Genomic DNA, 8,478 nt, shown 5'->3' with positions numbered 1-8,478 from the left:
ATGGTTTTACGACGCTTTTCCGGGATAACGGTGTAAGATAGATGTTAATCGTTCGGGATTCTGATATCCATCATCATCTAAATACTTGCAGGACGTTGGAAGAATAAATGTAAGACGGGTGTCACCCGAAGAGGAGCACATTATTGTTGACAAATCGTGGTTTTTCAGTTTCCCGACATTCTCTGCTGTTCTAAATGATTGAATATCTTTCATCAAAAGTTGTACACAATTCCGGGAGGTAAATGGTTTTATACTACACGATCTCTGATTTTCGTCCAAACTCCAGAATCCGCAGGAAGTAGCTGTGCGAGAGACCAAGATCTTCACAGATGGTTTCAGATGATACATGACTGAGTAATTGCGAACCTGATTCGTTCAATTTTAGAGGACTCTGCAAGTGCGTTTGAAGGAAACGAAACTTGATTTAATTTCACCCCAAAACAAAGAAGGCCATTACCCTCGCTAAATCTTCGGGACGCGGATGCTTAATATCTCAATGAGGTAAATGATGTTGGTTTGGCCAATTTTGGTAGTTTTCACGCAAATTACATGTAATCAATATGAGATTGGGTTTGTTGAAAAGCCTTAAGTTGCTAATAATACGTTCAATTTTTTGTTTTTCAAAGAGAAATTATGATCATGGTTTGTCCACCTCTAATCATGGTTTGTCCGAAAAATGATCATGGTTTGCCCGGTTTTAGAAAACACAATTTTGACCGCCTCATTGCATGAGTGTACTGTAATAATATTGATCCACTAGCTGACCCGGCAAACTTCGTCCCGCCCAAAATTTGTTTTTTGTTATCAATACCTTCATACATTCACGTTTTTTACTAAGCGCAAGTTCATGGGCCCAATCACAGAACTGTTCGTTGATTGATCTTCTGATCGACTCCGTTGAATTTACCTTTTACTATAAAATTCCTAGTACTTCTACCAAAACTCATCATTATAATGTCAGATTATTTTCAGACCCAATTCTTGTTCAAGATTTTTCAACCACTTTCAAATAACATGTTTCTCCGTTACATGGAATAAACGTTTGATACCGAAAATATGATAGAATAAAGACAGCCCTAAATCGGATAATTCCTTCCTCGAATTTTGCTCTTATCAACACATTCGGCAATACATTTTTATTGGTATAGATAGAAGAAGATAAGGATATTTCGTCAGCGCAAACATCAAATGGCCTAACAACGCTTGTCACTGTGTAATTGTAGACCATATGAAAATTTAATTTTCCGAATTTTCCTTTTCCTTTTTTCCTTCAGAGTTTTCCGAAAATTTTCGCATGCCAAATTTGACTCCATTTGCTTGAATAGTTTTCGAGTTATACAGAAATTTGTGTTTCATCTGTATGACAGCCCACCCTTAAAGAGGAGGAGTGTCTAACCACCATAGAAACATTTATTGCACCCTAAAACCTCCACATGCCAAATTTGGTTCCATTTGCTTGATTAGTTCTCAAGTTATGCTGAAATTTGTGTTTCATTTCTATTCCCCCCCCTTCAGAGAGAAGGGAGGAGTGTCTATACACCATAGAAACATTTCGTGTCCCCTAACACCTTCGCATGTCAAATTTGGTTCCATTTGCTCGATTAGTTTTCGAGTTATACAGAAATTAGTCTTTCATTTGTATGGCAGTTCCCACTTAGAGAGGGAGGTGGAGTGTCCAACCACCGTAAAAACATTTATTGCACCCTAAAACCTCCACATGCCAAATTTGGTTTCATTTGCTTGATTAATTCTCGAGTATGCAAAAATTTGTGTTTGATTTGTATGGCAGCCCACTATTAGAGAGGGGGAGGAGTGTCTAACCACCATAGAAACATTTATTGCACCCTAAAACCTCCACATGCCAAATTTGGTTTCATTTGCTTAATTAATTCTCGAGTAATGCAGAAATTTGTGTTTCATTTGTATAGCAGCCTCCCCTCCCTAAGAGAGGGGGGAGGAATATCTGAACACCATAGAATCATTTATTGCATCCTAACTTCCACATGCCAAATTTCGTTTCATTTGCTTGATTAATTCTCGAGTAATGTAGAAATTTGTGTTTCGTTTGTATGGCAGCACCCCCTCAGAAGAGGGGGGGTGGAGGGGTCTCGTACTATCATGAAAACCTTCCCTGGCAGACAGACAGACAGAAATCGATTTATATATATATAGATTCATAATTTAGGCTTACTTCAGTATATTGCCTTTTTTTTTGCATTTTGAAGGTGAACAGCACTCAACACAGAGTTTCTGTTACGAACCAAAGATTACGGGCGGAAATCAATGGCCACTTGGCATACTACAGCTAGGACCTGTCATTTTTTTTCGGAACTCTCAGCTATTTCGTTTGCGGAGCGGTCGGAGAGCGGAACGATTTTTTTAAGTGCGAAAAGTGCAAAAGTACCTACTTCAGTGAGATATTATTTCGAAAATAAACAGTTGTGTTCTCATGTTATTGCATTTTCATTAGTTTTTACGGTTAGTGCAGTTATAAAATTAGTAAATTTTAACTCTTTCCAACCCAGCCCAACACAATTACCCATTAAGCGTTTCAATTGAACAGATCGCCTGTTCAACAGGCAGCATATCCGGGATTCAGGATCACCCAATTATCCTGAATAACTTGCCGAGGATTTTTTTATCCGAAAATGTTGGAAACATCATAAGGTTTTAAATATCGATAAAAACTAATTTTTTGGAGAAATCTTCGCCTTTCAAAGACGAATGTGAGTTATTATGAAGTACTATGATATGTAATGTGAATTGTGTTAATTTATTTCAAGAAATATAGTCATGAATAGAGCAGTAGCGATGAATGAGAAATTATTAATTTCTGAAACTAAATATTGGGCCCTATCATGCAATTCTAGTTGAACAGAATTATGCTTTCTAGCTCTATGTTGCTTTCATATGTTATATTCGAGCTGTTTGGATTTTTTGTTGCATTCTTGATGTTTTGCTTAGGGAAACGTTTCGGCATCGTTTCAAATCCTTTTCGCCGACGTTCAAGAAAGAATTCAATTCGATAAGATTCTATCGATCTACAAAATACGAAAATTTGCTCGGTGCTATGGTTATAGGGATCGATTCGACCGTTCGATTCAATTTGAGTAATAGGGACCAATATTTCCGATAGTTAGTAACTATCCATCTAGTTAATTCAGGAATATAATAATCATCTTGGGTTTATTTTTATGCAAAATAAATGCTTTGTATGTTCATAAATGACAATTTGCTTTAAAAAAATCAACGATATTGATTGATGAGACTTTACAGAAAATAAAGTATTACTTATCAATTATTTAGTAATCGCTAATTATTTTTATTTTATTTTGTAGAATTTATCATTGAATATTAGTTAAACCTCCTTAACTTGAGCACACGGTATCACAGACCGAGAATCAATTATTTTGTTCTGATGAGGCTGAATTAAATGACTATTGAAACTGAATGAAGTTAAAGAAAAAATATTTTCATGAGTTTTCTTTTATTTAATTAGGGGTAGTGGGGGCAAATTGGTCACCTGCTTGTTTGGTAGTATAATTATTGACTATAGATGTCGTATTGATAGTCACCTTATGTTTGAAAAATTTAATGATTTTTGAGTCACTCTGTACTTCAGTAGAGCTGTCGCATGTCAAAATACAAATAAAAACAGAAATAACCCTCTCGATAGCCATTCGGCCGTAGTTCTGTGCACATGGTATCTAAGGAATTTCTCGTGAAATTTTGTTTATTCAATCTGATATATTGGACAAATCATCAGTTTGGACGACTGTTAACATATTCTAGTAGAGATGTACAGATATTTTGTTTAATCTCAGCGATTAATTAGCATAGAAATTATTTTGATGTTTGGGGGCAAAATGGTCATAGCTGAATAACAACTTACAATGTTCTGTTTACTAAAGGTGATATACCTCATCACATTCTGCTTTTGAAGAAGATCCTTTTGTGGCTTTGACCCTGGATGAATATGCCCCTCCAGCTAAACCAAAACTCATTATGCGGAACGTTATGTGTTTCTTATTACGTTTTTGTATGCAAGAGAAAATTTAAATTGAGACTTTAGGTGAATAGGCCAAGCTTATTTCATACATGTTGCTACTATATCAAATATGATTTGCACAAATTTGGACGAAAAAACGCATAAATCTATCCCATTTAGCTTGATATATGCGGGTGACCACTTTGCCCCCATTAGGTGACCACTTTACCTCCAAGCAAAAATAATGTTCGATTTTTCACCTTTTTTTTCTAATGATGAAAAGTGTACTATTTAGATTTTTTATAGTAAAAGCCGTTTGCTATCTTGAAGAACAATAAGTTGAACTATAATATTCTTCGAGAAACGGGAATCGGAGCGGTATGTAGGCGCTGGAAATGAGCTTATTCCTTAGGGTGACCACTTTGCCCCCCACTTCCCCTATATCTTTTTTTGCATTGAATAAATACAAATATCGCCTAAAAATATACAATAGCAGAATTACAGAAAAATGTTATGATTTGTAATTCTTTTCCAGCTCAATGAAGTGGCATGGTTTAACTATTTTATTCGAAAGATAAAATGTCTAAGAGTTATATGCTTGCTACTTATTGACTATAATCAAAGAAGGAAGGAAGGTAGGAAATACCTTTGCTTTCAGACAGTCAAAAAAAAGTCGAATTTTATGTACTTTCCTGTATCAATTATAATTTAATACTCATCCACTCACACACTTACAAGAAAAACGTTCATAAAATTTTCAAAATATTCATTAATTCATTGTGAATTGATTCAGATGCAACATCAAACGTACGATTACTAAGCCAACGGTAGTGTTACGTCCACCTTGCGGTTATATCATAGGTATAACCCACCTCTTGTATTTTATCAGAGAAATATAGACCCTAATCTGGTTGCATTGGTTGACAAGGTTGGAATGCACTCTTTAAACACCTGTAAAATGAGAATTATAGTAAATATTAGTATTCTGGGGATAGTGATGAAGTCGGCCTCAATCGGCCAAAATCAACAGTTTCCTTTTTGAATATCCAGAGTATATGAGCAGAAATTATTAAAAATGGATGAGCTATTTACGTCAAATAATGAGCATTGAATTGAAAACGTTGGAGGTGGCTTATGATTATATTAAAAAAATGTTACAATTTCAAAATTATTGAATCTTCATTATTGTACAAGACAATCACCAAATTCGTTGAAATTATTGTAAATTCTGAAAAGGAAAAGAAGAATTCTCCTGGACTATTGTGCAATGGAGATATTTTACACTATTTCTTTTATAAAGGCGAAAATGCACACCAGGATGCTGAAATTGTGAATGGTGTTTATGGTGCCGATACTGTAACAGTGAAATACGTTCCATTTTTATATTCTCATTTTTTCATTTTTTTTGAGTTTTTAAATTTTTTTTTGAGTGCAAAACACTAAATTCAGATCTCTACTGTCAAGAAATGGACCGTCTGAAGCTAGCGATTGAAAAAAAACGTCCAGAATTGGCCAACAGAATAGTTGTTGTAGTTCCTTAGGACAACGCAAGGCCACACAACTCCGGGAGCTTGATTGGGATGTTTTAATGCATCCACCATATAGTCCAGCACCAAGCACTTACCAACTTTTTTTCGCACTGCAAAATTTCCTGAGTGATAAGAACTTGGGATCAAGAAATGATTGTGAAAATCTATTGCCAAAGTTTTTCGTCAATATGGACCAATACTTCTACGAGAGAAGCATTATGATGCTTCCTTTGCTACCTTTAGCTACCTTTAGAATAACAACCACTTTTAAAACAAAATGGTGCAAATTCGACCCAAATCGGGCAATTCGAAGCATAGTAAAAATAGTTTTGAATTTTACGCAAAGTGAATGGATTACTACAATACATCATTTTGTTTCGAATGCTGTGAATTATACCAAATCTATCGTGGAGGCAACATCTAAAGGGTGGAACGATCAAAATTTGGTCGAATAAAAATATGTTTGTAGTTTAGTTAAGTTTCCTGTTTTATTTCAAAAAATCATCTTGTTATTATTTGTTAACGTTTCTGCAGCCATTCCCTGGCGTATATATCGCTTTTCCAGCCGCTGATGCATTTGGCCAACCAAATCAGGAATTTATTTGGAGAACTTCGATAGTTACATGGTCTTGAAGATGTATGCCACTGCCACTTCCCGTGCCCTGTGAACACCTGTCCGCTTGATGCTGCTTGATGCTCGATTATCCAGCTTCCGGGATCAATATTTAGTCGCCGTGTTCTGTCCGATGTCGCGATTCGGAGTTTTCATCTGCGTTTTCACCTGAGTTTCCAGCCTTGCGCGTTTCATGTCTCGCTGCACTGTTGTATGCGAAAGTCCCATCATGTTTTCAACGTCTCGGATTAAGAGATTAGATTTTCAAGCCACTTTTATTCGTACTATCTCAATAGATAAGCAACTGGGAAATGTCAAGTATTAGTATGTATATATCAAGTATTAGTATAAGTATAAGTATTATCAAGTATTTATTAAGTAACGATTTCAGCGTCTCTAGTTGTCGAAATTGGAACCTTTAGATTTTTAGTGAACAGATCTTAGACCACGATGTCTTTCTAGCATGCAAGAAGAAGCATCATTATGTGAGCTCACTTGAAAAACGGCGAAATTGCTAAATATGCCCCTTAGAGAATGTATTGAATAATAATAAAGCGAAAGTTAAAGATGAAGGTACTGTTTCGTCTCAAATTCCCAACACTTAATCTTTGTTGGCAATTAAACAGTGTCTCATTACTCAAAATGGTACTTTTTCACGAAATTAAAGTGGTTTTTAAAAACAATAGAACATTTTATTTCATTTTTCCACCATAAAATTGATCTACAAATACATATTCATGGTGAAAACTAAAAATATGTTTCATTATATTTGTCTCAAATTACGAACAGCAAAAATGCATTTGTTTTCAAAAAAAAAAACCTTTGAGCTACTAGACTACTATATCAAATTAAAGCCAAATAGCTATTCTTCTTTGGAAAAATGCTATACTCCCAAAAATTTGGATTTTGTTCTTCGAAACTTGATTCAAATTCCGAATTTTCTAACGCAAACGTTTTATCGCGGGTTTTGACAGTTTTGCAAATGCTTAGTATTATTTATTTATTTTTTATTTATTTGCACAAGGTAAGTATCAACAGATTACATTCAAACCAACAGATACAACTTACTTAAACTATCTTATACATAACACTAACATTATTACATTATTACAAACAAGTTATACATTCAATAGTCATGGTGATAAAATATTGTAAAACATAAACTTAAGGCTAGCACGAGAATGATTAAAGTCAAATATATGATAACATTTGTTGAATATTTTACACATGCTGGTCAGAGGTTCATTTGCACCATAGTTTGTACGAGATGCCGGAATATTCAGAAACGGGTGGGAACGTAAATTTATTCGTCTTATGTGTATATTTAACTGTTGGAGAAGTGCAACGCAGTCTATATCTGACCGTAATAGATCAGCAATAAACATTGCCTTAGACAGGTCTCGACGCACATTTAGAAGTTGCAGGCTCAACAAATTACATCGACTTTCGTAACTTGGCAGGTTAACGGGATCCCTCCAGGGTAGTTTTCGAAGAGCAAAGCGTACAAATCTTCTCTGTATGGACTCAATACGATTGACTGCATTATTGTAGAACGGCGCCCAGATTACTGAACAGTATTCTAAAGTTGAGCGGACTATTGAACAGTACAAGGTTTTCAAACATGCAATGTCTCTGAAATCCTTTGCATAGCGAAAGATAAATCCAAGCAGAGAAGATGCTTTGCTGGCGACATATGACACATGCTGTTTAAAGGTGAGATGAGAGTCAAGCATTACTCCCAAATCCTTCACAATAGACTCTCGGTTTAGTGACTGCCCACGAAGAGAGTATGTGAAGCAGATGGGTGATTTCTTCCTACAGAAACTGATGACAGAGCATTTCGAAGCATTCAGTATCATCATATTGTTTTGACACCACTCAGCAAATATGTCCAACTGTTGTTGAAGGAAAACTGCGTCAGTACGATCGTTTATGACAAAGTACAGCTTGAAATCATCCGCATAAGACAGCTTCTGGCATTTGATTGAGAAGTGAATGTCATTCAAATACAGCAGAAATACGAATGGACCGAGATGGCTGCCTTGTGGTACACCAGATGACACAGGAAAAGATTGAGAAACATGATCACCTATTTTGACGGACATTTGACGACCCGTGAGATAAGATCGAAGCCAGTTGAGGAGTGCACCATGGAAGCCAAGCCGCTCTAGTTTGGCAACAGCAATCTTATGGTTGATTTTGTCAAACGCAGCCGAGAAGTCAGTATAGACAGCATCAACCTGTTTCCCGTTATCAAGCTCGCGGATTATAAATGATGTGTATTGCACTAGATTTGTTGATGTTGATCTTTTCTTCATGAATCCATGTTGTTCAGCAGCTATATAACT

This window comes from Toxorhynchites rutilus, chromosome 2, assembly GCF_029784135.1.
Source record: "Toxorhynchites rutilus septentrionalis strain SRP chromosome 2, ASM2978413v1, whole genome shotgun sequence".
NCBI classification, from domain to species: domain Eukaryota; kingdom Metazoa; phylum Arthropoda; class Insecta; order Diptera; family Culicidae; genus Toxorhynchites; species Toxorhynchites rutilus.
This window is presented reverse-complemented; position numbering follows the sequence as displayed.